The sequence below is a fragment of the Brienomyrus brachyistius genome, chromosome 5 (assembly GCF_023856365.1).
Source record: "Brienomyrus brachyistius isolate T26 chromosome 5, BBRACH_0.4, whole genome shotgun sequence".
Lineage (NCBI taxonomy): Eukaryota > Metazoa > Chordata > Actinopteri > Osteoglossiformes > Mormyridae > Brienomyrus > Brienomyrus brachyistius.
Genome location: NC_064537.1, coordinates 11,291,128 through 11,299,637, shown reverse-complemented (window position 1 = coordinate 11,299,637; position 8,510 = coordinate 11,291,128). Strand labels below are relative to the sequence as shown.

The 8,510-nt window shown below is 51.7% G+C and overlaps 1 non-coding gene across 1 annotated transcript; it reads left to right on the top strand.

Annotated features, from left to right (window-relative positions):
- The first annotated feature begins 8,044 nt into the window (after positions 1-8,044).
- Positions 8,045-8,117, top strand: trnar-ccg (transfer RNA arginine (anticodon CCG)). The gene has a single exon. It is a non-coding gene; the product is annotated as a tRNA-Arg (tRNA).
- The last annotated feature ends 393 nt before the right edge of the window (positions 8,118-8,510 follow it).

The window sequence follows — 8,510 nt, the reverse complement described above, 5'->3', positions numbered from 1 at the left end:
CATGTTGATTAATGCAGCTTTCCCAATGTGACCCCCAAGGTCGCTCGAACAGTGGGAATGTAGCCTGCCCCCCTCCCGACACTGGATGGGGGTACGAGGGGTGCATAATTCACTCCTGGAGATAGGCTCTCGGCCGCTGTTTTAATCTGCAGTGTAATCAAACTGACTGTAATGTGTTTCGGGACCACAGGGAGAGGGGGTCTGGAATGGGGGCATGTCTCGCACGCACGCACACACGCAGCCACTCGCCACGCATTAAATGCACAGATGCTACCGCGGAACTCAGGTATGTTAGCACTGATTCGCCCGCAGCATGCCAAGCAGAGACGCTATAACTTCCGGAAAATTCTTCCCAGGGATGGGACTCCCAGATACTGACACCCTGGGCAACACAGACACCCCTGCAGGGTCCAACAAGGGACCACGGCCCGCTTTCGATCCCCCAGACCTTGTCAAATATTCTGGTGCGGTGCCCCCCCCCCCCAGCACCGTGTTCACTATTCCTCACCTTCCTAACCACCCTGGCATCGATCTCCCAGACACCCCGCCCCCCCCCCCCCCCTTTTACGATGGGCCGATGAGAGAGTCTGGCTGCCTCACTACAGCAGCTGTAAGCTAGAAGGGTAGGTGTGGAGGCAGCCAGGCTTGAAGAGGGGCCGTTAGAAAGAGCAGCGAGAGCCGTACCAGGAAGTGGTGTTACACCGCGGCGTGACGTGGTGACCGCTCACCCTACATGGGAGACGGGCACACTGCTGCCACGGCCAAAGCCAGAGCTCTTAATGTCAGGAGGAGCATCAGAGGCCCTCATATTCATGGGAATTACATCATTCTTTAATTGGAACACGAAGAGCCCCCACCGTCGTCGTCAGATGTTACACCGCTGGTCCAGGAGCTTCCGTACGGATCAGGGTGTAGACGGTGACCTAGACCATACAGATGCTATATGTATGTGGGGGAGAAACGGAATCACATCAGGAGGAGACGAGGGGGGGCAAGGACCCCCCCACCCTCCCCCAGGTCATGACACAGGATGATGCTGCCAGGAAAAAGGTCAAAGGGGGCCTGACTGAAATCCCCGCTCTGAAATCCGGCTGTGCCTTGCCCCTGCGGTTTGCTCGCGTGTGCGCGAGCGTGTCTCTCCCTCCCTCTCTCTCCCTGACCCCCTTCCTCTCATGCTGTGCTCAGAAAGCATAGACAGTCCTCCACCCCCACCACCACCCCCCTCCCTTCTCCCCAGCTCCCTTATTTCCCAGTCTGGGCACACATACTCGCCTGACCGTCATGAATCTTTCATGCTGGAACTCCATATAATCCCTGAGGCGTGTTCCCCTGGGACTGGCGCGGCTGCCTCCATCACCTTACGGGAGCTGGGCGGGTGGGGGAGAGAGCGGAGGGGGCGGTGGGGGGAGATTAGTGGGGAGAGAGGCAGGCCAGACTGCTCGCCTTGTTTTCCCATAGCTAAGCACTTTGGAGCAGAGTGTCGGTCGCCGTGCAAACAGGAACCATGAAGAGGTGCTCATTTCCTTAGTGTGGCACTTAGAACCTCAAAGTGTCACATGACCCAGCTGCGGGACTCCAGCTGCAGGTGTGCGGGAGGTCAGTGATTCCAGGTGGACGTCTGATCGCTGACATGCCGGCTGAAAGTGGAGCGGGGAAGGGGGAACCCTGCCCCCTCCGCGTAAAGCCCAAAGCACGAGGAACATGCTAGGCTTCCTGCCATGTCCCTCCCCCACAGACGAGAGGAAGCCACAGCCCGGCTGAGGTCTGTCTCGGTGGGGCCAGAGGAGCCCAAGAAGATGCGCTTTAATTAACGAGACGCACGCAGACGGCCAGGGAGAATATCAGCTTAAGGGGCGTCTGCCTCTGATTTACGGCAGAGGTGACGAGGAAAGGCTTCCTGGGGGGGTGGAAATGGATGTCAGTGCCCAAACAGGGGTGTGAGATTTCTGGATTACTGACATCACAGACAAGCTCACTCTGGAATCACGGGCTGATTTCTATGGGGGTGAATATCGATATAATAATAATAACGATAACAAGTACGATAACAAGTACGATAACAAGTACGATAACAAGTACGATAACAAGTACGATATCAATTATGATAATAATTCTAAACATGGTGACGCATTGAGCGGCACTGTACACCTACAGGGTTGGGAGGGATGTTGAATCTCATCACTGCTCTGTGCGTGTGGCGCTCTCTAGGGTAACATTTTACTTCGGAGGCACACATCATATAGCAATACAATAATTAACCAGAGTAACTAAGTGATAGTTATGTACTGATCCCCTGTTCATTCATCAATAATCAGTCATGAGAATGTATTTTGTGCAGAAACTGTAGTAGTGCATAATTTGTGCTTGAGTAGTAAGTAAGTACTGATGCTCTTCTACTTACGAACTTAAGAACTTTCAGACATACGAACGAAGAGCACTGTAAGTCCAAATTGTGTTCATTGGGCTCCTGTTTCCTGTCCGCAATATCAATTTTTTTTCTGTGCGCCAATTCCGCCTAGTACGACTTCCGGCCGCTATTCCCGCCGCGCAGCAGTGTAGTGTGCGTACTCCCAGCATACTAGGTCTTTGTACTTCCATATACCCTTAAAATGATGTTGAATAACGACTTACGAACATTTTAAGTTACGGCTGTTCGGAACGTAACTCATTCGTAAGTAGAGGAGCGTGTATGTTTACCTTGCGCTGCATGGGTTTAATCTGCGGTTCTCTCCCATGGGGTTGGCAAACTGGCATCTCTAAATTGCTCGTGTCATGTGCTCTGTGACGGACTCAAATCCTGTCTAGGGTATCTCCTGTCTTGTACCCTATGCTACCCTAGATCCCCCCCCCATCACCCAGCATTGGATGAGCACTTAGAATCTGGATATATGGATTGGATTAGTAATGCAAAATTGTTTGCTAGCCTGGTTGGCGACAGTGTTTTCAGTCCTGGGGAGGTGGGGGAAGGAAGCACCATGGGGTGCTGCTCAGGTCCAATGGTGACGCTCCACAGAGAATGCGATAAGGGCCTTGGGGGGGGTCGCATGCCTCTGTGCCACAAATGAGAAAGTGATGTCCGGGGGGGGCTGGCAACCAATTTCACGCCTCCGTTTCTGACTTTTCAAGCTACACCGGTCATCCACTACCCTCCCCCCCCCCTATTCTGTGCCAGACAGCATGCTGCCGTGAGGATCCATCCTGGAGATACCACCCCCTGCTTCCCCCCGTGCTCACATAATCAGCGACCCCCTCCCGGCGGACACGAGAGACACGGTGCAGTTTCCGCCTGCTGCTTCCTTCCGTGTGTCCAAACAAAAAACCCGAATGTTTATGCAGATGGAAAAGTTAAACGATGTTTATTTAATTTGAATGCCATTTCATTCTATAATTCAGTCCCAAAGATAAGAACGGATTTGTTTCTGAGTGTGTCGATTTAATTAAATATTCAGTTTCATGATATCGAGAGTTATTAACCGATAAATCAAACACATTTTACTTTGTAGTCGCACTGTTTTACAAGAAATTTTATCAGATTTAGCATGATTTACAGTAATTTGGTGTAATATTTCAGCATTATTGTCAAAATAGAGATTGACCGTGCTCCTACGGATATGCAGGTAGTACATATTGTAAGACAACAGTTAGGTTTAACTGATGACATCTGTGTGGTTTGCAAAAGAAGTGGCAGGTAGCTTGTTCACATCAGTGCCAGTAAAAATGGGGGCATAGCTTTCTCTGTCAGCTCACTCCCCAGCAGCGGTGGAGATGGCGCCCCCACAGCTGACTGTTGGCAAGACTGTCAATCACCCCAGTAAAGGGTGTTTGTAGCAGTGAAGATGAGCGTAGGGAGTTAGGGTGGAGGAGATGCCTCTCACCAGCACTCTGGTGTGGAGACAGGTCTTGATAACGAGCCCTTGATGATGACCTCCTGCACTTTAGCTCAGTGTTGCTGACTGAGAGAGAGAGTCTAACGTCAGTGGGAGCTAGCTGTACCCCCAGGGGTCGTACGCTAGCCACATGCAAAGCTTGCAACCCAGGGCTGAAAGATGTGCAATTCCTGTTGAGGACAACTACATTTAGCTCATGATTAAGCTAACTGACTTCCCTTTCTAAAGAAACCTTGCATAATTCCGGAAAATGTTAGCAAAGATTTAGCTCTTAGCGCCTGAAAGTGAGGGCAAGATTCACCAAAGGATTTAGTTCTTCGCAAGATCAATAGCATCAGAAAGTGTACAGTAATGCCAGTGCTACCTAAAGTAGTCAAAAATCAGCTGTTTCACCGGTGTGAAAGGAGAGTAAATAATTATCAGTGTTTTCATGCCAGTTCCTGGTGCCTTTCTAAGAAGACTCATTCATTCTGGAAGTGGCGAATCCCGCCGTCCAGTCTAACCTGGCTGGTAATGAGCACTAACCACAACGGGAACCAAAACAACAACATCTTAATTTACCTCCAACCAGGGTGATGCTGAACTGAACCCGATGCTATTTAAGGAGCAGCTGGAGTCCCCCAAACCACCAAGGCCACTTCCTGTAAGCAGATGAGGCCCAAGTAACACCCCCCCCCCCCCCAGGAAGAAATCAGGGGAAAAGATACAGTCCCATGGTCTACAGAGCAGCATTGGTTGTCTAGCAACAAGGTGACAAGGGAGGCGAGGGATAGCAGGGATGCTGGTTCGATGGAAGAGAGATGGAAGGAGGTAAAGGGAAGGGGAGCCATAACAGATAATGAGATGACAATGCAATTTATGCACTTCCAAGAACCCGCATTGATATTTAATTGTTTGTGGACACAGCGTGGAGTGTCTCCCTCCATCTTTCTTTCCTAAAGAATTTGCCGGGTGGGGTGGGGTACGGGGTTCAGGAGAGTCAGCAGCCCCCGTCAAATGTGGTCTGTAGGGGCTTTTTGGAGTAACGCAGCATTGCCCAGGTTTGGCCTGTCCTTGGCGTGGGGGATGCGACAATCCCTCAGGTGCGTGCTGCGCCAGCCAGCTCAAGAGAACAACGCCGCAGCTCTTTAGGTTCGACCTCTGTGCTTGTGATCGGGAGGTTACTGGTTTGAGGCCCAGCCTTGGCAGAATTGTCACAGCTCCGTCGGACCCTTGGGGCGAGACCCTTAACCTCACAAAAGCTCGAGGGGTGCTAGATAAATGGCCCGTCCTTTACACACTAAGCTTCACTTTCGACTGTGAACGAGTGTCTCAAAGAAGAGCAGGAGCGGAAAAGTGAAAAGCAGCAAATCCAAAGTACTCATGCAAACAGGCGAATGTCGCTGCATTTCAGTCCAGTGATATAAGTTACTAAGCACGGTCTCCTACATGAAACCATGAGCAGTTATGCCTAGAGATGCCTACGTGGCTCCAGCTGGACAGATAAGCTTCTTAGGGTTTGCATGAGTGGAGTAGGGTGAGGTGAGGGGGGCTGAGGCAAGCCCTCTGGGAAGACTTTGGTTACAGACCATGATGTGTGTTTGCTTTAATGGGGATTTCATTTAGCTGGTGTTTTCTGGCACCTATCTGCTGGACATTTATAGGAACCATTAGCTCATTTTATGTTTATCTCACTAATAAAATATCTGGCTGTTGGTCAGAACCTCTGTCCCACAGGCTGACTTCCCCCACCACTCTGCCCCCACCCGCCACACCGACAGGTGCACTTTAGGGCAATAAAACACTGTAATGCAGTACAAGAAGCAGCCATCGAAAAGGAACAATGAGGTAACAAATTATCATGGTGATTACAGCTTTAAATACGCTGCGCTCTCACCTGATTAAGGTTCATCTGCATCGCCTTTCATTTCTGGCACCCTTTAAGTGATAGTTTACCTGACAATCATCTGATGCTCTTCACAACACGCATGTGTGTGTGTGTGTGTGGGGGGTGGGTGGGTGACAGAACAGGGATCTCCCCCATTAAAATGTACTAATTAGATGCTTTCAATCCATAAATTAACAAACACATGGCCTTTAATGCAGTCTGTAACTAATTAGAATGTTAAGGGGTGGTGTAGGGGAGGGGCACGGAAGTGGGGGGGGCAGGTTTTCTGAATGGAGGTGAACTGCAAAATAGAGGAGCGGGGAAGGTTGTAACCCTCAGCTGGTGTTCTGAGGAACAGGGAAGAAGGGAACCCGCACCTCCAGGCTGGTGTTCTAAGGAGCAGAGAAGAAGGGAACACGTACCTCCGGGCTGGTGTTCTGAGGAGCAGGGAAGAAGGGAACCTGCACCTCCGGGCTGGTGTTCTGAGGAGCAGAGAAGAAGGGAACACGTACCTCCGGGCTGGTGTTCTGAGGAACAGAGAAGAAGGGAACACGTACCTCCGGGCTGGTGTTCTGAGGAACAGAGAAGAAGGGAACACGTACCTCCGGGCTGGTGTTCTGAGGAGCAGGGAAGAAGGGAACCTGCACCTCCGGGCTGGTGTTCTGAGGAACAGAGAAGAAGGGAACACGCACCTCTGGGCTGGTGTTCTGAGGAGCAGGGAAGAAGGGAACACGCACCTCCGGGCTGGTGTTCTGAGGAGCAGGGAAGAAGGGAACCCGCACCTCCGGGCTGGTGTTCTGAGGAGCAGGGAAGAAGGGAACCTGCACCTCCGGGCTGGTGTTCTGAGGAGCAGGGAAGAAAGGAACCCGCACCTCCGGGCTGGTGTTCTGAGGAGCAGGGGAAAAGGGAACCCGCACCTCCGGGCTGGTGTTCGAGGAGCAGGGAAAAAGGGAACCCGCACCTCCGGGCTGGTGTTCTGAGGAGCAGAGAAGAAGGGAACACGTACCTCCGGGCTGGTGTTCTAAGGAGCAGAGAAGAAGGGAACACGTACCTCCGGGCTGGTGTTCTGAGGAGCAGGGAAGAGGGGAACCTGCACCTCCGGGCTGGTGTTCTGAGGAGCAGAGAAGAAGGGAACACGCACCTCCGGGCTGGTGTTCTAAGGAGCAGAGAAGAAGGGAACACGTACCTCCGGGCTGGTGTTCTGAGGAGCAGAGAAGAAGGGAACACGTACCTCCGGGCTGGTGTTCTGAGGAGCAGAGAAGAAGGGAACACGCACCTCTGGGCTGGTGTTCTGAGGAGCAGGGAAGAAGGGAACACGCACCTCCGGGCTGGTGTTCTGAGGAGCAGGGAAGAAGGGAACCTGCACCTCCGGGCTGGTGTTCTGAGGAGCAGGGAAGAAAGGAACCCGCACCTCCGGGCTGGTGTTCTGAGGAGCAGGGGAAAAGGGAACCCGCACCTCCGGGCTGGTGTTCGAGGAGCAGGGAAGAAGGGAACCCGCAGCTCTGGGCTGGTGTTCTGTTTTGTTCTGAAACAGCCATGAGGTATCATTTTTAAAGCTTGTCAAATTTAGATGCCACACCAAATGGGCGAGCTACTAATGACAACGAATCTGCTCTTCTCACCAAACTGGCGGCCCATTTTGTTTCTCGATTGTCGGGAAACGTGACATGAACCATGGGACAGACTCCGCGGCATTTGTAGGGTCCCCCCTTCCCCTGCCCGGCCTCCGTCTGCAGCCCTGAAATGGGCAAACCGGCTCCTTCTCCGCAAAGCCGAAATATCCAGCTGCAGCTCTTCTCTTCTGGCAATTTCCCAAGACGGCCTGCACGAAATTGGGCCCCATCTCACTGCATGGGGGCCGGAACACCAGCCACACATCTCTTTTCCTCTGCAAATATAACCACCGCCCCCCCCCCCCACCCCACCCCATTTGTGATGGCACGTCAGGAGTGCCGGAAACAGGAGCCTTTTTGTTGAGAAGCACGGTTAGTCCTTCAGGACCCTGCCACATCTTGGCTCAGTTAAGACCCAGGATTATACTGTTGCTGCAGGTGCCGAAACGCCGAATCCCGGCTCAGGAAGACCTTTATTCTAACTCCTGTGATGCTATTCAGCCACTGTCCAGCATTTAGATTAGATTAGATCCAACTTTATTGTCATTGCACAGAGTATAAATACCCAGGCAAGAAGATGGACGTTTGGCATCTAAGCCTAGAGAGCGAAACAGTGTAAAAGTATTAGAAACACTGGAACAATATATTCATGTCTAATAAAAGTCCATACATGTCATGACCCAGTGGCCTAATGGATAAGGCATCAGCCTCCGGAGCTGGGGATTGTGGGTTCGAGTCCCATCTGGGTCGATCGTGTTTCAAGAATTTATTTAACAGAGATTATCTAAATTAATTGGTCACTTGGGATCAAGTATGACTGTCCTGCTATTGGTTGCTTGTGGGTCATTGTGTGCATTGAATCCAATCTTGGTGGCTTGAGGACTGATTTGATGAGCACTTATGGCCCCCCGCACATGACTTTGCTCCAACCCTCTGCTCCCAGGTGTTAAGGTAAATAGGGGGTCTTGAATTCATTCTTATATCTCTTCTTTTGACCTCCCAGGAAATGGCGTCCTGTGGAAGCAAGGACTACGGGACCTATTTTGGCAGGTGGAAGTCCGCTTTTCGCAGAACATGGCTAACCCTTCTGAACCGATGTTGTGCGATGGTGGCGGTGAAGGTAGGCAGGATCGCATCCTCACG